General features: G+C 36.9%; 2 long non-coding RNA genes across 5 annotated transcripts in view; one reads left to right on the top strand and one right to left on the bottom strand.

Annotated features, from left to right (window-relative positions):
• LOC135290095 (uncharacterized) overlaps positions 1 to 26,582 on the bottom strand; it is a 97,132-nt gene that overhangs the window by 31,260 nt on the left and 39,290 nt on the right. For both annotated transcript variants that reach the window (XR_010352805.1, XR_010352807.1), the window contains exon 3: positions 4,117 to 4,212. This is a non-coding gene — a long non-coding RNA (uncharacterized LOC135290095). The remainder of the gene's footprint in view (positions 1 to 4,116; positions 4,213 to 26,582) is intronic.
• The window catches only part of LOC135290096 (uncharacterized), a 36,109-nt gene continuing 30,806 nt past the window's right edge, over positions 21,280 to 26,582 (top strand). For 2 of the 3 annotated variants that reach the window (XR_010352809.1, XR_010352808.1), the window contains exons 1-2: positions 21,280 to 21,491; positions 22,550 to 22,617. This is a non-coding gene — a long non-coding RNA (uncharacterized LOC135290096). The remainder of the gene's footprint in view (positions 21,492 to 22,549; positions 22,618 to 26,582) is intronic. The other variant, XR_010352810.1, reaches the window with a different exon arrangement.

Here is a 26,582-nt window from a genome sequence, read left to right as displayed (position 1 = left end):
GTGATGGCAGTGCAACAGTTATGCCAAGTCCTTCTAACTGAAGATGTTAAACAATTAAATGAACTTTTACCCTCCAAGCCTAAGGTTGACTGAACTTCACTTTTGTTCCTTACTGTATTTAATTCCCATTTTGCTTTTCCTAGCTTTAGGCCAGGAAATGAGTGAGTTATCTTACTGTTCCCTCATTGTATTATTTGACCGCATGGATGTCTCATTAATATTTTTCAACTTCTAGCAAAGTTTCGTCTCATTATGATCCCAGTCTAATTTTGCAGAAGAGACAGCTCACTCATTAAAAGTCTGGAAAACCACAGATTTCTATGCCCAGTGCGGATGCTCAGGGCCCTTAATCAGTGACTATGCGAGCCTATAGCTGCTGTGAGGCCCATAGCCCCAAAATCGGGTGAGAGTTGAATGTGTTACACCTGACAGGAACTTTCCACAACAGAGACAGAGCCATTACCCAGGAGGGCACTAGGTGGTGTTTTGTTTGTGAAAATATTTCCAACTACTTCAAGAGTAATTGGAAATACTTTGGTTCAGTCCTTGACTCCAAGCTTCTGGACATTTATGTTTTCAATGAGTTTAGAGCTTCAGTGTGGTTGACTTAAGGATTTTAGGGGGTTTTGTTCTTTTTGTTTTAAGGAGATTGTTTCTATTAAAAATATTGTTGTTGATTTTTTTCAATTTAATGTTTCTGTTGTACAGAAACCCACATGTCACAGTGGGAAAACATTTTATATGTTCATGCTTATTAGCAATACTTACTATTATTCTTCCAAAAGGTTTGATTGGCTTATTTGTAAGCTAAAGGCACAAGTGTATTTATTATGCTCTGTTTTCTCTAAACTTTAGATTACAAGAACAGAAGAAGAACAGTGAATCAGATTTTGAAAAGTCAGTCTTACCATTACTATCCATAAACAGCAGTATTTATGCAAGAAATAGTGTAATTATGTATAAATAATAAAAACCTGAAGTAAAATTAATTGCATCGATAGCATTATGATAAGGACTATTTCAAACTGAGAGAGAACATCCTTGTTACTGGAAGCTCTTAAGAGTTTAGAGAGATGAGGGACAGTGGGTCAAGGAGGAGAAAGGAAGGAGAATCATTCCCTTTGTTTCTCAGTGGGGAAATAAGGCAGAGGGGGATGAAATGGCTTGGAATAGGCAGCAGTAGAACACTAAGGCATTAATTCCATGTCCTTTAGGTCATTTTGCCACATAACCTGGCTCAGGCCTGCTTCATGAATTCAGGTTGCATTTCATACTCATTTGTGACAAAGGATGCTGAGTGCTGAGAAGGAGGGAAAGAACTGCTGGTTTGATATTTTGAGAGCCCTTACAAATGTGGTCTCTGCACTCAAAAGAAGAATTTTTCTTAGAATCATAGAGCTGTCGTACAATATGCTGAATTGAAAAGGCTCACAAGGATCATCAAAGTCCAACTCCTGACCCTGCACGGAACACCCAAGAATCACAATATATGCCCAAGAATATTGTCAAAATGCTTCTTGAAATCTATCAGGCTTGCTGCTTGCACTTCCCTGTGGAACCTGCTTCAGTGCTCAGCCATTCTCTAAGTAAAAAACATTTTTCTGAAGTCCAACCTAAATCTCCCCCAACTAAGCTTCAGATAATTTCCTCAAGTCCTGTAACTGGTCATGAGAGTGACAGAATCAGTGTCTGTCCCTCCTCTTCCCCTCACAAGGAAGCTGTAGACTGCAGTGAGGTCTCCCCTCAGATTCCTCTTCTCGAGGCTGAACAGACCAAGTGACCTCAGCTACTCCTCATTCGGTTTCCTCTCCAGACCCTTCATTATCCTCATGACCCTCCTTTGGACACTCTCTAATAGTGGAATGTCTTTTTTATACTGTAACACCCAAAACTGCCCCCAGAACTCGAGATGAGGCTACTCCACTGCAGAGCAGAGCAGGACAATACCCTCCCTTCTCTGGCTGGCAATGCTGGGCCTAGAGAGCCCCAGCCAGTCATGAAAAGGCAGAGCCTCCTAATTAGGATGCTCTTGGCTTTTGCCTACAACTCCTGAAGTGATTATGTTATAAATCATGGTAACACTAACACTTAATTTGTTGACTCTTGAGAAATCTCTGACTTCGTTGAAAGATACATCTTGTCCTAAACATGGAAAACCAATCCTGAGTGAACTTAGTAGAAGAATGTACCACATATTTTGCCTTTCTTTTGTTCATTTTGTTTAGGAACCAAATGAAGAGTCTCTACAGGCAGAAATTATTAGCTTTCTATTCTTAAGATGAATGGAGTTTAACACACAAAGAATAAGGCCTCACAAAGTTTGACAGCAGATTTTTGTTGACCTATACATAATGCACCTGCTTAAAAGATGAAATTATTTTGTACCTTCTGCTTAAATAATCTAAAATTATATTACCTAAAATTATATTATATTAGCCCAATTAATGAAATGTATGTTGTGGGGCATTTATAGAGACACTTGCGACAGTCAAACTTGGCTGGAAAATAGCTGCCATTGTCCCATCATATTATGACATGGCTATAATTTATTTTAGCCTAGAAATGCTGAACAGATGTCAGTAAAAACATTGCACAGTAATCTAAAACACCAGCATGGTGACTAAGTCTCCCTATCCATTTTCACTTCGTCAACTTGCCAGTATAAATAAAGAAAGAGTGCTTAAAATGTATGTATTTTGTTTGACTTAAACTTGCCATTTTTTTAATTTTGGAGTGTAACTTCTGTAGTGCAAACTCCATTCATATGTTCTATTCAAATCCAATAAAGGTAACATCCCTGAGCAATGTCAGTTGGCTGCTTTTCCAAACACAAGATGAAAATTTCATGTGATTTTTTTTAACAAAATATGATCGATAAGATCATTCTCTGACATTTTGATGGCAATTTGGAGTAATTCTGAGACACATAAATGAAGGCAAGTGGGGGGAAAAAAAGGTGAAAAAACCATTTTGAACCTGGAAGACAAAACTCACCTTATATAAAAGTTTACATCAGCTCTTAATTTACCTTTAGGTTATCCATCCTATTGACATTAATATTCATGCGCTGAAGTTATCATAAGTAGTTTGCTACAGTATTTATGTATTCTGTTGAATCAGAAGCATAGAATAGACCTGCCCCAGTCCAATGTACCAAAAAAAGCTAAGCAAACTATAGTGAATAGAGGGGAAAATAAGTAACTGCTACCCAGATTGCCTGACCACCAAGTTGTAAGAAAAATGGACAAGGCAGAAAGTTTAACAGGAAATAGTAAGGGAGAAATAAAATAGGCCAGCCCAAATAAATGAGACTAGCAGTGGGAACTGAGGGCAAAGTGAGACATTCCAATGGCTCTCCTCTGGGATGACTTTCTACAGCTGAAGAGTGTCATGCAAGAGAGACTGCCTTAGGGCAGTCTTGGGGCTACATGTGAATATCTGCCTTGGGGCTACATGGGAATGAACCCAAGGATGGCAAGCATGTTGGCTCCAGCTGACCAGAACAGCTGCCTGCAGTTCAAAAGTGGCATCAAATAAATATTCTTAGAGCCTTTGGCTATAAAGGTCTTACAGCTTAATGTTTGGCCTTGGCATAAAAAAACTTTTGTGTCTTTCTTCTTTGCTATCAAGGGATTCCTCTTGCTACACTTGAAGACCTTGTTCCCACTGGAATTAATGGGAGTGGGATCAATATGGCAATTCTTCTGTCTCTGGCACACAATTCAGATCCTCTTCCTCTTCTATACAATAATATCTGCACTCATTTATAGACCTTCTTAAGGAAGGCACTTGCAGAGGAAAATATCTTGTTTCTGAGACTAACAGAATTAGTTTCAAATCAACCTCATAATTTTAGAATGGTTTTGGTTTTTTTTTCCTTTCCTGAAGGATTTAGTGGCATGAAATCATATTCTGGAAGGTGGAAGAACGTAAGTTCTCATTTCTGTGTATTTGCTCTTATGCCCATCTTTATGTCCTTAAGAATTTCTCTTTTATTGAAACCTTTTCAGTTTGGCATATCACAGTATCCATTCAGTTTGGCCTATCTATGTGTATCACAGCATCATTATTATTCCTCATTCTTCTAAAGGCTAGTGATTTTTGCAAACACTTTACCTGGGTATTTTTGTTGTTGTTCTGGTGGTTATGTCTGACGTCGCTCAGCTCCGGAGACAGATACTGAGGAGCCTAGCTCCACTTTTACACTAAATCCTGTTGACAACAAATGAGAATTACTGTTTGCATCTTTTTTTCTTTTTTTTTTTTTTAATCAGGTCCTTATCTCAAATGAAAAAATTTCTCTTTCCCCACATACTGACTTGTATGCTTCACATCAGCTGTTAAAAAAAAATTCATGTGTCTGATGAGAAAGGAGGGTAAGAGATGATTTAGGATGTTATTGGCATAGTCCCAGACAAAGTATGGTCACAACCCTTCAGAGAGGAACAAAACAGAAAAAAGAAAACAATGTATAGTCAGGTGTCTACCAAGTAAAGCCTCTTTCAGCTAGAAAGTATCCATGTGGTTCTGAAAGACATTCAAGAGTGGGGAAAAAGACATTCTCAGTGCTCTTGCTTCCTTACTCCAGGTATCATGCTCCCAAATAATTGGGATGGTGAGGCAGGAGTCAAGGGATAGGGAAGCCAACCTTCCACTTCCCAAAATGCTACAAAAGAACTTTTGTCTGCTTCATCAGACCACAATCATCCTGATTTTCCTCACCTGCAAGACTCTGAGGTATTGAACCTCAGAACAGATTTGCTTTTTGTCTAATCACCAGCTTCAATATTTTGTCAGTTTTGCAGCTCTGGGCTATGCAATAGTCTCAGGCAATTAAGCATATATCTGTTATAGTAGGGTTTTTTTAGTATGGTAATATTTAGTAAAACAAAAAATAGCATAAATGCATAGCAAAAAATGCCAACTTTAGAACACATATTCATTAAAATTTAGTAATTTTTGACTGAGAAGACAGAAAAGCATGTCTTAGGGTACCAGCTGTAAAGAGAAAATCCAGATAGCCTTTGAGAGCAAATGACAATGCTGTTGCTTTTGGGAGCAATATGTCCACCTTTCAAAGCCTTATCTTTGTACACACTGATTTTCATAAAACATATATTGCTCCTGTTCCTTTTCTGCACAATCAGGTTACAATCTCTCTGTTATTGCTACATGGTGGTGGTTCCTAGTTCAACAAGGTGCAATAAAACATAAGCCGGGCTGTCAGATCTGGCCACTCAATCAAGAGAGTGAAGGCGAAGGTTTTGCACTCTGTGCCTCCAATTCACAGATGGAGCTTGGGCCTTCTATATTTAGCTCTAGGACAGCCTTGCTACCTACATGCCACTACTGAGAGCTGAGATTGCTGATTTGTCCAATTTGACATTCATCGTACAGTACATTAATAGAAGTTACATGTTAATAAAAATAATATGTTAACAAAAATTATATTTTACAGGCTGATAAGAACCCTTTATTCCAGTTTGGGTTTTTTTTTTGCATATATTACAAAATCACTGTAAGGTTCAGAAAGAAATTTCAACTAGGCTTTGGTTCTCTAATGGCTTCTCTTTATTAGTGCTGACTTCTGATTTGGTTTGTTTTTGTAGGTTTAGTCTTTCTTTCTTTCTTTCTTTCTTTCTTTCTTTCTTTCTTTCTTTCTTTCTTTCTTTCTTTCTTTCTTTCTTTTCTTTCTTTCTTTCTCATGTATTTATTACTCATGAAAAATTATGGATTAAGTGCTCTATTGTATCTACTACTGTTCCCAGTGACTCCACAAGATACAGGAATCTAACTTTGGATATGCTAAAAATCCAGGTGTAAGCCCTTTTCCCTCACTGTTTTTTTTTCCCTAATGACAGTAGCAAGAAGGTCCCTCTCTAGATCTTGACAAGACTATAGCTTCCTATGGGTAATTTTTAGCAGACAACAGCTGAACTATTTTTTAATGTGTGGCAGAGATCTGCTCAAGACAGTTTAATTTTTTACATTTCTGATTTTCTGACAGACAAAATTTAGGGAGAAAGATTATGTTTCATTTCAGTCCACTGCCTGAAACAAATAAAATGTGTCATTACAAGTACTGCTGGCCACTTCCAAATATAAAATGCATTTCTACAAATACTACAGAAGTTTTCACTAAAATACTCTTCTAGCCCACTAAGGTAAAAAAGTCCTTTATCGCCCCATATCCTTGGACCTGTAGGATATACTCCTTGTCAAAGTTCAAATTACTCAGAAGTCTGGCTTGGCCCATGATGTTGTAATAGCTGATGGTGGTATGGGTGAAGGAATTTCTTAAATTCTCTGTTGCCTCTAAGTTTGTCTACAAGGCTTTAATGTGGATTCATCAAGTACAAAATCAACTTGGGACGTGAATGCTCAGTTGTAGCTGATCTGACATGAATTAATATTATACAAAAAATATTTTGCTCCTTCATCTTTCATGTATTAATTTTAAAGTAAGCAGTAGGAAAATGTCGAAGAAAATAAAGAAGGAAAAGGAAGGTTCTTAAGTTAGTTTCATTTCAAAGTGGTACATGGGTGGTACTGCACAAATTCCTGTTTGTGGATAAGATTTGTGTATACCTCTCAAGTATCATTTTGAAAAGTTACTTTTAGTCTTAGAACATTTGTTTTTTGTCTTTCATTAAAAAATGTAATGCCATGGGTCACCTATCGAGGAAAGGGCTACAGAACCACTATGATCAAAACCCAGGATTGTTAAAAAGAGGGAATGTGTGTATGAAATATCACAATTACAAACTACGGAAGAATGTTTCAATGTTTCTTGCTTTCTCTATCAATTCAAAATATAGATATTTGTGCTTAAACTCAATCTCATTATTGATATTATCAGTATTACTATTATCTTTTACTTTTTTGTACACACCTGCAAATTGCTAGGTATATTCCATGTTGACGAAATGCACATTATCTGCCATAGATAACATTCTATTTTAGTTCCCTCTTATTATTATCCAAATTACTCCGTGAGACATAGCCTCTAAGTAGCGTATGCCATTAGCTAAAACTTCAAATATCGTAAAAATGGAATTAAGATTTCAGCCAGGAAGAAGAAAAATTGAGATATGGTTGAGTAAGAAACTGTCTCTTTACAGACAAACACCTTAATTATTAGCATTTAGATGAAAGAACAAAGAAGTCAGAACTAGACTCAAATGTTTAATCATTTACATTAAATAATACACAAAATGTATTATTTAAACTAAATTTTAAAAAGAGTTCAATTGTGAGGTGAATACTTGCCCAATTCAACTGAATAACAAGCAAATTTGGTCATGGGTGCTGATCCTAACAACAGAGAAACCAAATCAACAAAGGAAGGTGAGGAAACAAGGAGCAGTTTATTCTGCTGCCTGAAGCACCACTAAGAAATATGGTGTGTCTCAAAATTATACATAATTTGTAGACTGCTGCAACTCATCCATCCCAAACGGCACTTGCCATTCAAATTCCACTTTGCTAACAGCAAAGTAGCTACTGTGCTTTTCAGTGGCAGGACAAGGTAGAGACCCTTACCTGAAACTCACAGCAGGGATACAGTTCAGCCCAAGGGGCAGGGAGAAATTCAAATAAGCATATTATTTTTAACTCTGTGAGAAATACTGAAATAAAGGATGCATGGCTCCTCAGAAGACTTGACACAAGGACCTATTTTTTAGGATCTATAGGACCTAACCTATTAATTTCAATCTTGTTTTCCTCTATTAGGAATTTGGAGGTCTTTTTCTACTTCTGTTTTGTTCTCTGTGCATCATCAACAGAGTTTGTGATGTTTAAATCAGTATCAGTTACTTTTGTGCAACATATTTTAAAGATACCATAGTTGCAGCACATACATTCAAAATTGTAATCTATATGCTAAATTACTACTGCAAAAATATTGCTGTTAAATTTTGCACTGCTTTGGAATTTACATTACATAAAGAAAAAATATTGACCAAGCTTAAATTAATATGTCCTAGGAGACAGTCAAACAAAAAAATCAACTGTTCTTTGGCAAGTAATAGCTGGGAAGACAAAAACAGTACTAAAATGACATCATAGTAAGTTATCCTCTAATCTATGACTTCTATGAAGGTTTTCAGAGCTCCAGCCCAGCAATATCACTTATCAGGGACGATAAAAGCATATTACCCTTGCATCTTTGTTATAATAATCTCATCTCACCCACAGCTCCCACAACGACTTGTCCAGTGGTTGGATGTTGAAGAGATGCCTGTGCAACCCTTGCACCTGCTGAGGCCCCTTAACCCTATTTTACTTGTGCTTGATGAAGAAGCATAATTCTTGTCCTAAAAGCTGAGGAGATGCACAGCTCTCTCCCTGCTTTTCAGTAGGTGTATGGGACTAGTAGGGGACAGAAGACCATTCACAAGAAATTAACAAAAACTCACTTCACTATTTTGGATTCTCTACACACACATCCTCTGCACATGTACTACAGGCAAATACAAGCAGACATTTTCAGTCTCTTCCCTACTGAAGAGTTGCAAAAAACCATTGGAAATAATAGCAGGTGTTCGTCAATAGCAATCCCTTGGAATGATTCCGTACTGTGTTGCAGAACAGATGTAAATCTCACATATCTACCAGCAAAAGATATTTTCTACAACCTGCAGTATTTCTTTGTTATGACTGGAAATAAAATACCTGCTTGGTGTACAACAAGGTTTTCTTTGATAGACATGATGAGTCCAGTGGAAGGACCCTTTGAAGCCTAACTTATTTCTATTACATGGATTCTACCATCTCATCCATCTTTTGAGCAGTACAAGATTATTTTCAAGCGCAGGAAAAATATTTTAAAATAATTGAATATAGTCCACAATAAAGACCACAATATGATATAAAATTAATATAAGGCAATATACTATGAGTGTGTTCCTACATAATTTCCAAAAAAAAATTTTTAAAGAGTGAGATGGGAAATAAATAAATATTGTCAAATGTTTCTGTCAGATGTTTAAAGGAGGAAAATCTCTTCTAATATTTTTGGATTGATATGTTTTCTTTTCACTAGTCCTTTAAAAAAAGGACCGCAGAATGTGTAGTCTGCCTGAATGCAAAAGATGTATTAGTACAGATAAATATGAAGGGGTTTATATTACAGTATTTAGTATTGCATTTAGCTTTTTAAGGAAGTCAGCTGTTGAGCAGGTCAGATCTCAGGAAGCACAAATATTTTTGCCCATATTTTTTCTGTTTTCAATAATAATTGAAGTTTTTATATGGTGCAGGAATAACAACTTTTCAAGAATTTACCCATGGCTCAGTTTGCTGATCTCACACACAGTCTCATAGTTCAGAGCAGCTTTTTTGGAGTGCCTGTGAAGTCTGATTCAAATTGTTGATCTTGAAGGGTAGAGGTAGACATGCTGAAGAAAGAATTTTTTTTCAGGAAATAGAGTAGTTCACTATATGTTATGTCACTGACATAACATAGTCTAGCCAAACCATCTTCACTATATACATAACTTTTATAGATTTTCAGTCATTAAGTATGTACAGATAGTTTATTGCCACTCTTCAGTTTTGTGTAGCAGTATTTCTAAAAAAATGTTGTGGTAGAAGTTTTTTCTGTTTGTAGTCGTCTATGCCATGAGGAAAGAAATTTTTTTACTGACTTTTATAGGGGTTGGATTCAAATTGGTGGTATACTTGCAGCTAAATTGATCTCATTGCACAGAAATATTCTACCAGAGGACTTATCAATTGTTTTTCTCATAGAGATGTCAAAACCATAATGAGGCAGGTCCCTTTGACCAGATGTCATAAATACATTTTTACCCAGTGTCTGTGTCATCTCTTCCCCAAAAAGTGAAACTTTTTTAGAGCTAAATTATTTTTTTAAGTTTTATTGGCATAAAAAAGGAAATTTAGTACATAATTCTGTAATTCATTTTATGCACAGCACTGTTTGATGAATTCATATTTTCTTGCCAAATACTTGAATACTTGCCAAAGTTTAACAGTTAATTAGATATTTAGCTTTGTTCACTGCTTTTAATAAAGCTACTCCAAAGATGAAATTGGCCCAATGTTTATGAAATGCTAAATAAAGAACTAAGTAACTCATCCCAGTTAAGGGGATGAGTGTGTCTTGTGAACGAGGGTCTACTATTAATTAAACAGAAAGCATCAAACCCATTTTTGTAATATGAACCTGAACCTGACTCAGTTTAAAACTAGGGTTTGAGAAACATTCCTTGACTTTCTGTTAGTTGCATCCATTTCATTTTAATTTTCCAAATCAGAATACATTACTTTTTAGTTATGTATATATTTTTAAACATTCCCCATTTTTAAAATTTAATTTTTAAATCCATTTAAAATAGTGAAATGTTTGGAAAACTTTAGAGGGAAACACTTGAAATCGAATTACAGAGACTGGCTGTTTTTCAAAAACCTGAACTAGAAAAAAAATTCTGTTTCTGGAGTGGGCATAATGTCGTGAACAGAGTTTTGGAATAAGAAAATAAAATTGCAAAGTGCAGGAAAAGAAGAATCAAAAGTCTTTGGATAACAGCCATTGTTTACTTTAAATGCAAAGCATATTCTTTTGAACTGATTATTGAGTTAAGACTTTGATTCTCTGATCAATTTTTTAAATGCCTGTAGATAGTTTGATGGCCTGTCTTCCTCCTTATAAATAAACTATAGCAGTTTATGACATATGTTGAGTTTTGGTTTATTTAATTCAGAATAGCCAGAAAAAATAGACCCAGTCAGTGTTATACAGTATATGGACTGATAAAGTAAACTGTGGCCAGTATAATATATCAAACTGTTTATGCTGGACAGATAGACATGTTTACATTTTTGTACAAAGGTGACTTTTCCTCAGCATTTTTTTCAGCAGCTCAGGTGGGAATATGCAATATGTGGCTTGGAGGTCCTACATTACTATGACAGCTCCTAGAGAGGAAAGATTGTCACTGATGATCAGATCTTCATTGTGCAGTTGCATTCTGGCTTTTGGTTGGTTGCTTTTTCTTGTCCCAGGTGCCTTTTCTCTTTAAAACACAAGGCTGTTGGCAAAAGTAAAAGGCAAAAATTTTCTTTATTTCAACATGGTGAAATTGCAGGATAGGTGTTAGCAGCTTTGGGACCAGCACAGAGTTAGCCATGTGCTTTGTAAGATAAAGACAACTCAGAAACATAATCTCTTTTTTTTTTTTTTCATTTTTTTTCTTTTTAGTTAGATGATATTTACCTACCTATTCTACTAATCACTAATTTTATTCTTCACTTGTACATTGGCGTTCTTCCTTTTACATTTTCTATATCTTTCCTGGCTTGCTGAAAATATTCTCTGATGCCTTTAGTTGACTGGATCTTGATACTTTCTAGGAGAGTGTCAGAAAAAAAAATCCTGAAAAGAAGGATTGTACTTAACTTCTGTGGGTGGACAAGTGGAAGAGAGAACTAAAGGGGTCAAGAAGAAGCATTTTGACACCAACACGTTCCAGCTCAACTCCACCATGTTATCCTCCTCAAAGCCTCTAAGGCTCCATGTGTGATCCTCTAGCCCCCAGCTCTGCGCAGCCTCACAGTTCTGCAGCTGAACCAGTTCCACAATATGCCCCTCCACATAGCTGCATAAACAGCTACAGGGCCCCAGGGGAGGCAATAGTCTGGACCAGCAGCAAAAATACATGTGTATATTTGGGAGGCAGAGCTGTTGATGCAACATGCAGCTAATACCCAAAGTAGCCAAAAGATGCCAATTCTGGGGAAACTTACACAAGACTTAGCAGCACAAAAGCCAGAGGCTTTTTCTGTAAAGCAGTAACAAGAGGTTAGAATGTAGAAGGTTTTCCTCATTAGCAGGAGAAAAGTAGCAACAGAGAGACTCCAGCAGTTAATTTTTGCCTGTATTATTTACAGCATGTCAATACATTTTTTTATTATTTATTATAAATCATTATCAAACTCTACTTTGGAGGGACAGCTCTGCTTTAGTTTTCCAGTGTGCACTGATTCTCCTCCCTTCATGTTTCCTTTGGGTTTTTTGTACACTTCATCATGGTATGATGTTAGCTCCTTGTCCCACCACCACCAGTGCTTCAAATGTCTACTTTACAGTTTCACCAAATATGACGCTTCAATAGGCTGGCAGCTTTATGGGGTCCTGGATTACACAATGTGAATAACCCCAGCAAGACAGGTATCCTCATTTGAGCATCATGTACCACTGTACATCACCAAATGCTGCTTCATGGAAGGGTTTTTTACCAAGGGTTGTCTAGGGAAAAAATATCATTAAGAGTCAAGGATATGGGTCTGGATCTCTACAGAAGGAGAATATGACTTTTACCACACAGATAGCTCATAGGAGTAATCTCAGTTCCAGGAACCCTGCAGTGGCTTCATAGGGTGTCTGGAGGAATATTATTCTTTCTCCTCCTTCCCTTCAGAGCAGATAGAGGTGCAAAGAGACTGTGCTGGTGGATTTGGCCCTAAAAGTATCTAGCTCCTCTATGACTGACAGTGATAGCACACAAACTTTGAAAGCTTTAATGTTGATGATTAAGCCATAATAAAAGCAAATAAGGTGGTGTCTGTGTGTATCCCAGTCAGCCAAGCATATATCTACCTGGCAACTTGTAAATTAATCTGGGTGTTTATGCTGTAGATCATGATGAACAGGTTGCTATAGCAACCAACATTTCTTCCATTTTTTCTTGCTGCTAATTATCCTAACATCACCAACAGCTACTAAATCTGAATTCCTAATGAATGCATGTGGAAGGTGATTTCTTGAAATATCTCTCACACTACTTCAGCAGAATGAGATAATCAAGAATTAGTAGATATTATTTAGGGTTTATTGGAGCCTGTCATTCTCATACACATATGCTTATGCACCCAGAAGATTTGCCCGATTTTGATCAGCTCATTCTGCCAATCTGCACCAATTACCGGCAAAATAGTGGTAGGAGAGTGTACTTTCTGTCAGATATTCAATGCACTGCTTCCACAGGCTTCAAGTCTTTGCCAGCATGAATTGTGCGGCCCTGAAATCAGCTCTCTTCACTAGCAGCACTGTCACAACACCTTCATTGGTGTTGGTATACTTTAATGTTTTTTCTTTTATTTTGGCTTGGGTTGTTTGGATTGTTAATCTGGGGTTTTGGGGGTTGTTTGGATTGTTAGTTTGGGGGTTTTTGTTGGTTTATTTTGGGCAAGGCATTGATTTTTTTGCCTTTGTTTTGTCTTTTCCCCTTAACTGCTCTGTACAAACCAAATATTTTTGCCATTATGAAAAGGATCTCTGAGATTCTGGATGACATTGGGGCTATGGATGTTGGAGAACACACTGGGCAGTAGACTACTCTCAGAGTAGTTCAGGCTGCTAGCACATCTGTACCATCTGGATGTTGCCATCTGAGCTTTCATTGCAAGGCATTATGAAATTCAGAACGAGTCTTTAATATGTGATCCTTCATCAGACCCTGATGAAATTACATTTTCCTCTAGAAATTCAGTATTCAGTGCCATCTGTGCCTAATATTGCTCAGGTATTTCAGAGTTGCTAAACTCATAAAAACATTGATATACAGATAGAAATATGTCAACATTGATTTTTTTTCTGAAGAATAGAATCAAGAAAGAAAACGTTTTGTTGCAATGTTTTTTCTTAGAATCTGATTTTTTTAAAACTGGTCATTCTATAAATTTTATTTATTTTTGTACCTCAAAGCATGCTGAGATACAGGTATAAAAAGTGTTTCTTAAAGGTCTTTTGTAAATAAGATTCTTATTAAATTGAGGCAAAAGAAAAGATAGAAAAAGGTATCCAGGAGGTCATAAATGCATCAATGTCTGTATTTAAATATTTTTTTCCAGTGTTACAGTTAAATTCCAATTAAATAATTAAAGTCCGATTAAAGGCACACTATGTATATTATATGCTCATTTTATCTCCCTGTTTCATTTCTATGCCTAATGGCTTGAAATTTAATTCTCCTGAAATTTGTATTGGTATAAAATAAGATAGATACCACCAAGAACACCAAGATTCAGATCAAAGTAGAAAATCTATATATGAAAAGGCTTTTTTCTATAAAGTAGTGGTAAAGGTAAAAAGGTGAAAAAGTAAGAGAAGTTTTGAGGAAAATGGCTTCCTAACTAATACCCTGAATGCCAGTTTCAGTGTTCTTTTAAATTTACCAGAGGAGAGTAACACAAAAAATATTTTGTTTGAATTCCACTCAGTACATTTTGAAAGCAGGCAGCTCAACAATGATTCATACCACAATCATGTCTTAAAATTCGTTTATGCAAAATAAGACAATGAAATTAGGGGTTCCTTCTGGATTTTTTGCATATGGATTAAGGATGTGTATCATGGAGTAGAGTTCCAAACAACTGAAAAATACCAGTTCCTCAAAGTGAACAAAACAAGCTGGTGCAATCATATTGAGAATAGATGTAGGTTTTTTCTCTATATATAAATTTTTTTTCTCACATATGTATTGTTATGCTTAGCAGACATAATAGAAAAATTCTATATGAGTGAATTTTAATCTTGTATGGATATTAATAAGTAATCAATTGAGTGTCCTAAGTTTAAAAATTAGGTTCACTGGAAAGTTCTACAGAACCTGGGTGCTAAATCTAAGCTAAATTTATTTCAAACCAGGAACAAGTTAATTTTGAGAGAAAATTATGTCTGTCTCTGGTTTTGCATACCTTCCAGCATAAACCAAGGAAAAATGTTCCACCTCACTTTTGCTTTGAGTTTCTTAGTTCACATGAAATTCACAATTGTGTGAACTGAAACTGGAAAAAAATGCACACAGCTTCAGACAGACTGCTGCTTGCAGAACAACTGCGTCATCACAAACATTGAGGGCAAATCTTTGGTTTACCTTCCATGAATATAGAAAAGAAGGAGGAAGACTACTCTGATTCCCCATATGTTTTTGGTGAGTTCCTGCGCAGAAATTATTAGGTAGGATTCCATTCACCTCCTAAGCGTATGCTTTGGGCATCTGTGGGCTTTATGCATAAGGGAAACAACTTGCTGAGAAGCAAACAGTTACACGGTCTTAGAAGTTATATACTCCTAAATAGTGCAAGCCTGTCCCTCACACAGACTTGCAAGTATAGTTAGAAGACATTTGTTTCATATATTTTTAGTGGACACGTGAAAATTATGAGAAAGGCTGAATGCTTGTAATATTAACTCTTCTCATCACTCCATCCACCTCCATTCACCTCCCATGTTTCTGTCACTGGTTAAGGCATTAGCTATTCTTACTCATCCCACTGATTTACTGTTTACTTATCATTCATATTATAGCCACACTACAAAGCCCAGACTCCATGGTTTGAGTTTGGTTGAATCATACACCACTTGATAACATCTCTGCCTTTAATATTAGTGAACCATCAAGTAAAGAGAGGAAAAGGCACAGCCCAAGGTTGTTAAAGCCAGAAGATAACACAGTTCCTCACATAATGGCCTGTAGTAATATACACACCTGGAGAGTAACACTCTCCAGAGGCAATCTCCCTCCCCAAGCCTTTGCAGAGATGTCTTCATGTCAGCCCTCTACAGCACCTTCTCCCTGCCCTCTCAATACTGTCTTCTCAAGCCCTGTGCTGGGCATCATATAATTACATAATCGTATTTGTCAGAAAACTTGCCAAACAAATCATACCCATGATGAATTAATAAAAACAATATTAAAAAAAAAAAAAGAAAAGAAAAAAAGAAAAAACAAAAAAAAGTAGTGAGGGCAGAGAAAATAAAACAAAGTCCCATCCTAATAATATTATTTGTAAGTTCAAGATTTTGTGTTTATTTTAATTGAAGAAACATTTTAAACATTAATCTAGGCTTTCAAAAGCATATATTAGTCAATGACTTATATATTCCTCTACATGTGCTCAATATTTAGGCAATTTACTACTTTTATCTTAATTAAGATAGATCTTCTCAGCCAGCAAAAACTAATCATCTGTACTGTTATACAGTCAAGCCACCAAGGCGCTGAATTTTGAGATGTGTCTGCCTCAGGGGGAGGACTCCTAGAAGAAACATTAATTTCTGTGCTGCTGTCATTTAGAAACGAATGTACATATACGTGCCTCATGAAGAAAGGCTGAAGAAGCTCAGTCTACCTATCTTAACAAACAGAAAGTTAAGGAGCAAAGTCCATACAAAAAAAAAAAAAAGTCAGGAAGGGCTTTTCAATCTAGTAAAGAATGACAAGATATCTGTCACCAAAATCTGTTCTGAGTAGAAGATGCATTTTCTTTTCCAGTTATTTAATAATAGGTATGACAAAATAAATGCTCACTGTCATGTGATGTTTCTGAGTCAAAATAAAATTTGAAAGATATTTGCCATATCTCTTGTATGTTTTGGGAATGGAATATATGGTAAAACACCATCATCTCTGGGCAGATCAGATGGTTGTTATAGTCTTCTTTGACTGAAATTTCTATGCATCCAGGCCTATTTTCAGTGTCAGGTGTAATATATATTTAATGTCTAGAGCTTTCTCCAGCAGAACATAAACTAGAATTAAATTTAGAACTGTTTACCTGGCTCTGGCAAGTAAATTTCACAAGTTCTATAAATTCCATTTCCTCAAATAAATACTTCAATATTAATCAGATCTGGTGGAGTTTCACAAGAATTTATATATAATTGTTAGCATTTCTAAGCCTCTGTAGCTTGCTCCACCTTAAAAAAATGTGATATGTTACTAGTTCTCCTCCTGTTTCTAATGGAAACAAATCAATATGGAATGAAAAAAGCAGAAAGAAATTAAGAAAAAAACCTTCTCCTGAAAATTAACTAAACATTTTGAGCAAAAGTTTTTTGTGGAAATATTAAAGAAATAAATTTTTGTTTCATTCAGAGCAGTTCTACTAGAGTGTTCACAAATTCATTAACGGTACAGAGTCTGAAATGATCCCTTTTGCACTCCTTCATCCATTAAGAACATGCTAGACAGGAAAGGCACAATGTCCTGTGGTTAATGGAGTGTAGGAAAGTATGGTAGGCCTTTTTAGGATTGGACTTTTTGCTTTTCTAGTCTGCTTTTCATGCTTCCATCTGCAGTCCTGGAGCATGTGGCAAACGCAAATCCTGCATAGAATCTTGCACTATTACTATCTCTCCTATTTAAAACTCCAGTCATCCTGTTATATTTGTGGTTTCCTTCAAACTTGATTTGCACCCTATGTTTAATCAAAATCCTTACCGCACAAAAGGAAGTGGATGCATGTAATTAGACACAATATATATAATTACATGTGCACACATGCACATAAGCACACACATATACATATTTATATATCATATAAGCATAGTCATTTATGCACATCATTTATCTCCAGTGATAACAGGTGTAGCAGTTTTGAGGGTTTTTTCCTACTCTTGCTCACAAAGAAGACTACAGGGAACAACAGCTTTGAAATTGCCACAACATAAATTAAACAATACTATAATTTGTTACAAATATACAAATTGTTTACAGCAATTTATAATATATGGATATTTTTTTAAATGGGCAAATCCTAACATTTCCTACTTGAATTCTAATACCTAAGTGTATTTCAGTACTACTTTAATTTTCTATTATATTCATTCTAAATTATTTTCTTGCACATCAGATTCAGTATGCGGCCTGAAGTAGAAAAAACGAAAATCCTACTAGCTGGTACTGAGAGATAAAGAAACTGAGTTGGTTTGAATATTAGAATTAGTTTCACGATAAAATTAGACAAAAGGCTATTATCTAGACACTCTCCACTCTTCTCACACAGAAAGAGCTCTTTTCTTTACAGACTTTGACTACATTAATTTGTCTTCTCAACTTAGCCATCTCTAAATGAAATTTGATCCAGTGCAGGAAATATCATGAACTGACTATTGACCGGGGATATACAAACAGCTGTAACATACAGATTTGACAATATCTGGGCCTAATTTTCTTGTTTAATATCAGATGTTACCACTGGACTGTGTAAAAAAAAAATTTCTTGGCCTCTCCATGCAAATTAAGGAAGTTCCACTGGGCTCATTTCATCATAAAAAGAATTCAACATATCGTAAAAGGGGAAATCACAAATATACAGACTCTGCCATTCTGCTGTTAGGATAAAGGATCCCTGGTTATAAAAGCTGAATCTCACTGAAATCAGAAAAGGGAGCCATTTGTCCCATGACAACATTCCAGAGGACTGACAAAAGGAGATCTCTCCCTACAAATTATTAGATTTTGTTTTTATTGTTTAACTGTTGCTGTTAGTAAAAGCATTATTATTTATGTCTTTCATCAGTGGTTGTGTACTGAGAAAAGGCACACAACGAAGAATTTTGTCCCCAAAGTGCTTTATCAATCAAAAAAATTATAAGAGGTTACCATTAAGGAACATTGAATAATACACTGGTGACTGCCAAAGGCACTTTTACAGGTGTGTTTCTTAGAGACCCAACCCAGGGGACCATGGAAAGGTTCATTGTCTGTGTGGTCTGTGGGACTACTGGCATCCACACATAATGCCACAGAGGTTACAAGGGAAATGGCACCAATAACAGGTGATGATAAAAGCTTTCTTTTGACCCCCAATATGAGTAAAGAAAAAGTATATTGCCACACTGTTCTGATCAAGACAGCCTTGAACTCAGCTAAGATCAAACAAGCTGCATACAAAGAATTGATATTTTTTAAATTAATGTATTAATTTAACTAAAAAAAACCCAAAACATTTTTCCAGATAGGTTTTACTACCATTTTCTGGACTTTTATTATTGAGGCTCTCTACCTATCATTTTCATATCCTCCCTTAAACAGCAAACAATGTGGTAAAATTGTGGGTAGTGGCAGCATGTAGAACAGAACCATTTTAATTTGTCCCATCTGGCATATTAACATTAATAAAGTTTAAAAAGAAATGTCTTGAAAGGCTTTCACCTACTGATTTAACAAGATAATGAGTAAAGCTTGCAATCTGCCACTAAATATAACTGATAAGAATAAGAGTGAGTTTAAGATGATAATAACAGAGATTAACCTCAAAAAACACTGACATAAAAAGGGAAAAAAAACCACCAACCCTGCTGATTACAGCACATGAGCATTAAAACTGGCAACCAAATGGTCTATTATTTTTGGCTAATAAGGTTTATCCAAGTACAGGCTGTTGCCAATTTAACAAACATTGCAAACCATCAAGGGACTTTGCACCAATCAGGTCAGAGCAGAAACAAAGCATTCCTAACCCTTTAAATGCCCACTGAGTTTACCCCATGCTGGGGAAGTAAGTGCTCCTTGATTGTTCCATTAAAATTTAACCAATGAATCGTCCTATTTTCAGGTTGCTCTAAGGGGGAAAGCAACATTTTAATTTGTGTAAAATAATTATATCATTACTTATTTTGGTTATTTGTACTCCAGTATTCAAATGCCCTGAATGGTTTGTCAGAGACAGAGAGGGCTGGCTGTGAAGACCAGACAAATAATTCCCCCATTATCCCTATTATCCCAGATTTTAGTTGCTTGTGCCCAAATTTAAATTTAATGAAATAAATTCAATTAAATAAACTTGGGACTCTAGAAGGTGCAGCACAAAATTTTGTGGTACTTCCCATATTCCAGTGTTGAAAATAGGTTCACTCCTCTCTTTCTCCTTCACCAGTATTAGAGCCACATTTTCATCCCTATCTTGGTCTGTTCCTCAGATCAAAGCAATATATTTTGCTTTCATTGTTCACAAAGAAGTTTGTATTTAAATCTGCAAGAAGGCACTTGCTCAATTTTTGTTCTCAGAAAAACAACAGTTGGTATATTTCATGTCTGATACCGGAAGAATGAGATTCACCTTCTGTGTTCTCAGCTTGGATGACAGAAGTTGGTGACATCCAAGTATGACTTTTGAGGTCATACCGGTGTGCAATAAAGCAGTATTTAGCAGCTCTGTATGTTTCTGAAGTTCAGAAATAGGTATACTTTTTATGACTGATCTCTTATGTCTGGCCAGATCGCACAACATCTTATTAGAAATCTGCGGATCAAGATGCAGGACTAAATTATGTAGATGTAACAGATATAAATGCCAAAATATTTTAAAATATAATAATTTCCATTATCTATATATATATAACAAGAAAAAAAATTGCAATGGGGATAATATAGCTGTGACAGAGGGAGAGCTAAGTAATATTATGTATCAGTGTTTACAGAAATAATGGGTTTTATTTAGCATATCTATTTTCAACCAGTGTATGTTTTCCAGTGTGCTCCTCTCTACAAATAGTGGATCAGATTACAAAATATGACAGATGATAAATTAGGGACATAGGATGATAATGAGACAAAAGTTTATTAAAAGGTTAAGAGCTCTTAAAACCAGATTCAGTCTAGATGAATTATGCCAATGAAGGAAACCACAAGAAAATTGAAGAAAATACCACAAAGTTTAACAGAGGTTTTTAATGCTTATTCAATGCAGGAAAATGCTAACTGGATTATAAAATGGCTGACATTGAGGGTTATTTAATGCCAGCCTGAAGCACAAATATTTTTATGAACTTTTTTCTTCTCTTCTTTCTCTGATGGTAAGTATCAAATATTGATATAGGTGGGAAAAAATATGACAAGTGGTTCACTCATAGGAGTAGTCCTAAAATCAAGGAAAATCCTTTACAGCTGTAATGTCTCACGTGCTTTTAGTGACACCTTATTAGTAGAGCAAAAATTGTAATGGCATTTCTATGGGAAGTATTTCAGTATGTTTGTTTACTTTGTTTGTTCTTTGGGTTTTGGGGGTGGGAGGGTGGGTGGCAGGGAGGTGGGAGAGTGGTGGAGTGGGGGAGTGTCGTGTTTTGGAATGGGGGGAAATTTAGGGAAGTAAGGCAAAGCGCTTTTTGTGTAACTGACAGTCTGTTGAACCACTGAGAAGCTGGACACGCCTCTGTGAAAAATACATGTTAAAGACGAAAGAAACCCGGGAATTTTCTTTTCCGGTCGGCAAAGAGGTGGCAGGGTCTGGCCCCGGCTCCATCTCGGCCAGGCTGGGCCCCTTCCCCGCCCCGGGCCTCCCGCCGGCCCCGACATCGGCCCTCTTCTAGCCGGGCCGGGTCGGGCTCCCTTTCTCTCCCTGCCGTGCCTGCTAGCCCTTCCATTGGCTGCCAGGCAAGAGAGGGACTGGCCCCGTTGTAGGAAGCCTGCCTGCCCCAGCAGCTGCCAGGCGGGAAGGCAGGGGAGGCTGCGGAGCCCTGGCAGGAGCAGGGCTGGCCGCAGCTGTTAAGATCTTGCTGTTAGGTCCCCTCCCCACAGTGCAGCAGAGACAACAGAAACCCTTGCAGCCTGCAGCCCTTGCAGAGTGGCCCTGCGGTGGGAATTGAACGCAGAGAAAATCCAAGACCAGCAATGAAGCCCATCCTGATAAAACCCAGCCACAGCTCCTGCCACAAGTTGTGGCGGGTCAGGTGATTATTGGTAGGCCCTATGTTGGCCATCAATAATGTATTTGTCCTGGTTCAGAGCAAATTTGGGAGAGAATCCCTGACAAGGTTCTTCTAGAAAAGCAGATTCAATCGGCCCGTCCCCCAACCAGTTCAGGAAAAATACCTCCTTGGAGAAAAGTGGAAATAAGTGTTTATTAAACAATAAAATCTGAATAATATTAAACAAGAAAACCTTTTGCTGCTCCAAAAGAGATGACAAACTCAGAAAGTCCTCTTTGTGGGCTGTAGCTCGGCTCACTCAGTCTCTTATCAGTCCCTCTGGCATTGGAAATGCCATGGCCCAGACCCTGCCCAGTGGGCCACAGGTGCGAGCTGCCGGTGCTCTTCTCGTGTTCAGTCCGGAGCAGGTTTAAACAGGTCTAAAGGAAAGGGAAAAAAACTCCCACAGTCCAGAAAACTTCTTTGCCTCAGCTAGCTAAAACTTAACTAAAAGCAAAGGAGAGCTTTATCCCACTGTCTGTCCATCCACACACAACACAGTCCAGGAGCAGGAGTGTGGAGGAATGAGTGCAATTTCTGAAAACAAACTCCGTGGTTCTTCTCTCCCCCATTTGCTCTCGGAACAAGTCTTAAAGATTCAAAACATATTATCCAGCATAAACAGAACAGATGTTTGGGGATACGAGCATCATAGAGCCAACCCAGGATAGGGAGCTTCCTTTGCCTCTCATTCAGATGTGTACATATGTGCCTAAGATATCTTTTTGCTCACCACACTAAATGTCTTAGTTCACTGCTACCAGAGGTAGGATCATCACATTTTGCTTCATAACAGATGTTACTATCTTCTAGTATTTTTTGTGCTCAGATATCTAAATTCGTCTAAGCCTGGTTAAACTATATGATAGCAGAACTTAGGCAGCCACTAGCATTTTGATTTTACTAATGTTTCCACCACTGTTACCACAAGAGAAGTTAACTTGTTTGACAAGTCCAATGAATTAAAGAAGTGATTTGTCATATTGTGTCATATTTCTTCTCTGAGTATTTGTATCTTGCATATAAAAACAGGAATGTGGTCCATTCTAGGGCTCTGTCACCCACTCCCTCCTCCTCATAAGTGTCGCCAGCACTACCCAACACCGTCATTCAAAAAGGTAAACACATTTTATTTCATAACGTATTCCAATATGCTCCAAATGTATTTTGACATGTTCTTCTTCCCTAGCTAGGCCTATTTTCTAAACACCTTGGCACATTGTCAACACTGCTGATTCACTGTGGTCTTTCTTTGATTTCCATGATATCAATTAAAATTGGAAAGATGGCACAAAGAACTGTTGGGGAGGGGAAGAAATTGCATTTGTGCCCTTCAACGCAAACATATGTGCACATCTGATTTTTTACTGTATTACAAATTCATAACACAAATTTATCTAAGGCTTGCAAACTGATGGTTGTGTAACTGACAACCAAACCCTTAAAAATGCCATGAAGACTTGACTCAGTTACCTAAATGAGCATAGGTGAATAATTAAACACTGATCTGCCAGTTTCTTTCTTTCATGTGAACATTTTCTGTAAAGAAATGGGAAATACATGACTAAAACACTGTTGTAACTGTCACCAATAGAATAAAACAAATGCTTATTTAAAGCACATGTTGGAAGGAGGCCTTCTCTACCTGTCCCTGTTGTCTTAAGTGGAGATGGACTTCACATGGAAATCAGAGTGTACAAAGAATTCAGGACTCTCCCATCTCTAACAGATATAGAACTTTTCTAGATGCTTCTTCTGAGCATTTTATTTATCCAAGCTTCTCTAGTTCAAATTAATCACAGAACCACAGAATAAGCTCAGTGGAAAGGACCCACAAGGATCATTGAGTCCATCTCCTGGACCTGCACTGGACACCCCAAAAATCACAATATGTGCTCCAGAGTGATGTCCAAACACTTCTTGAACTCTTTCAGTCTTGGTTTTGTGAGCATTTCCCTGGGGAGTCTGTTCCTTCTGGGTGAAAAAACTTTTTTTAATATCCAATCTAAACTTCCCTTAACATAATTTCAGGCCATTCTCTTGGGTTCTCTCATTCATCACTACAGAGAAGAGATCAATGTTTGCCCCTACGCTTTCCCTCTCAAGGAAGTTGGAGTCATCCATAGTACAGAGCCTGTATTGTTTCTGTCTCTTACAGGATCATTTTGCCACAGTAGTCTGATAATAGCAGTTCAGGACAAAGCTTTCCATCATAAATCACAATCACTGATGAAGTGGGTGTTCAAAGGTTTAAAAGTAATATACATTGCATCATCTAAGAATTTGCACATGGAGAAAAAATGAGACTTTAACCGCCAAAGTTTGTTAACTTTTTGCCCATTTGCTTCACCTTTCCTTTTTTTTCCTTAGAAACCTTTTTCATTACAACCACTGTTCATGCTTAGTAAATCATACGTGATCCTACTAAAGCAGAGACAGAACAAACTATGTTAAGAACTTAATGGTTGATTTCAAGATGCTGACTTTAACAGAAAAACCTGTAATAAAGCAATTAACATAGGAAACTCAGACTGAAACTCAGGGAGAGGAAGGTGTTCATTCAGACATTAGAGGTTATTGCTTTTTTGTCTGTGCTCAAGTAATATCAGTACTATAACACAGCATTTGATTGGTGCATGTTCATTCCTTGCAAGAACAAAGATCTAGAGCATGTGTTAGAGGAAGCATTTGTAGTGCAGCTATCCCCAAAGGACACTGGGACCTAACTGTGCCTAAATAGCTTGAGGACCTGGACTCAAGGCCTAGTTCACAGCACTTAAAATTAATTGTTGTCTCTTATGGGCAAACATAAGGCTCATACAGAGAGAGAGCTATTTGACTATTAAAATTCAATACCCTATCTTCAGTCTTATGGGAAGGTAATGTATATGAAATAAATTTATTTATAACTATCATTTTGACTTCTCTGAATATCTCAAAAAAGCTAAATCTTCCATATTCTAAAGTAAGATAGAAAAAACACATGAAGAGCTGCAAGCAGCATAAAAATGTGGGGTTTTTTGAAGGTGGAAGAATTTAGCTCCTATGTAATCTTCACTTACTTCATGAAGTAAACTTGAAAATTGAGGACAGGGACAAAAATCTTATTTCATCAGGATTTGGAAATATTTTATTTTAGTTTAAGATGTTATAGAACAGCCTTAAGATGTTATAGAACACCTTTTTTCTCCCCCTTCCCATAAGGTTCTACTTTAAGACCTCCATATGCTCAGTTTTAATAATTTGTTCCCAAAACTCAGGAATTATTCCAAATGTGAAATATTATGGTTTTTACTCAAGGAAAAAAAAAGAAGAAAAAAAACCCCAAAAAACAAAACAAAACAAACAAAAAAAAAAAAAAAAAAAAAAACAAAAAAACAAAAAAACAAAAACAAAATAAAAAAAAACCAACAACAAAAAAAACCCCAAACCAACAGACAGAGAGAGAGAGAGAGCAAGAGAGAGAGAGAAATCTAAAGCCCAGGTATGGCATTACACATACCATTAAAAAAAATTTAAAAAATGCTTTCAATCCCATTCTCAGATTTCAGTCCTTTTCCTCTGGAAATTCTGGTTCCACTCAGAAGTATTCAACCACCCTAGTAAAATTTCTGTAAATGCTATAGGGATATTTCCTCTTATTACAGTGTGTTTTTGTGAGCTGCATAGCTAGCCTCACTCGCCATGCAGCTGAGACTCAAATTATTGATATAGCAAAGTGTCTCTGTAAAGGGAAACTGAAAATTTTGGACATTTTTTCTGGGGAAAGAGGCAGCTTTTACATACGCCACTGTTAAGCCAGGAAGAAATTTATAGAAAAAGATGAAATTTCTTGGTTTACTTTTGTATTGGGACTAAGTAGTACATCTTTGGAAAGGACTGTGGAGGATGTCTCACTACAACCACCTGTTTAAACAGAAAAAAAGAAATAGAATTCATAAAGCTAGGGTGCATTGTTTAGTGAAACGTTCCATCTACTAACTTGTCAAAATATATTTACATTTAGCCTAGGTATAAAAGACAGATTAAAGATTCTTCTCCGTGTGGGTGAAGGAAGACTGCACTAAGCACAGACCATCACGGTTGCTGTTTTCTTGCAGAAGCTCTTGATGTTGAACTTGTAACTTAAGTCTAAAAGACCAGGAGTGAGTGTTCTCACTCCATTTTTCCTCCACATGCAGAAACCCTTTCTTCTACATCATGAACAAAACCTGTGTTTTAGCAATCTTTACTCAGTATTAGCAAATTTAGATGAGGGAGAGAAGAGGTTTAGAGTTATGACTTTGCAGGGCCTAACCTGTTCCATAGCAATGCTCCTGCTGCATACAGGCTTGGGGAGAGACCAAAACTGTCGTACCAGTCCTGCATAGTGTGCTGTGTTACAATGCACAACTGCTGGCATCCTGGACAATGTGTGTCATTCATCTGTAAGAACAGAGAATCTTCCTCTGTTTGAATCATGCAAAGCATGCCAGAAAAGAGTTACAACAAAATTACACATAGATTTTCGAAAAAATTAACCCCCTGCCAGTATTTGTTACTATGAGAATGAAGGTCTGTAAGTTCAAAAATGCTCTATAAATCAACTTTTGCTGTCTGGAAAAGCTGGAATAGCCATCTCCTGAACACATCAATGGGAGGAATATCAAGCTGCAACTGGTCATTATAGTAATGATGACAGAACTGACTGGAAGCTGGAAGGCACCACCCAGAGCTTGCTGAAATCAGTGAAAATATTTCTAAAGACTTTCACAGACTTTGGCTTAATCCTGGAGTGAGCAAATGGGGAAAAGGCAGTTTTTTTCCTTGTGGAGTTGGAATAAGCGAGTGTGGCTCAATGAATACATATGTTCCTACCATATGGAGAGCTCTGGGATTTCTGCCATATTGATCCTGAAATCAAATAAAATTTGTCTTTCTAGTTTAGATAAACTAGATCATTAAGTGAAGAATATTTAACTTCAGGTGAATGCTGCATGTGGTGTCTTCAGAGACTAAATTGTAAATCCATAAGCCTGTCTAGACCAAGAGAGGTTAACCACAGCGTAGGTTAACTGGTCTTGATCGTAGTTATGACTGAAAA

The sequence above is a fragment of the Passer domesticus genome, chromosome Z, assembly GCF_036417665.1.
Source record: "Passer domesticus isolate bPasDom1 chromosome Z, bPasDom1.hap1, whole genome shotgun sequence".
NCBI lineage: Eukaryota > Metazoa > Chordata > Aves > Passeriformes > Passeridae > Passer > Passer domesticus.
The sequence above is the reverse complement of the archived record's forward strand: the minus strand, read 5'-3'. Positions and strand labels throughout refer to the sequence as shown.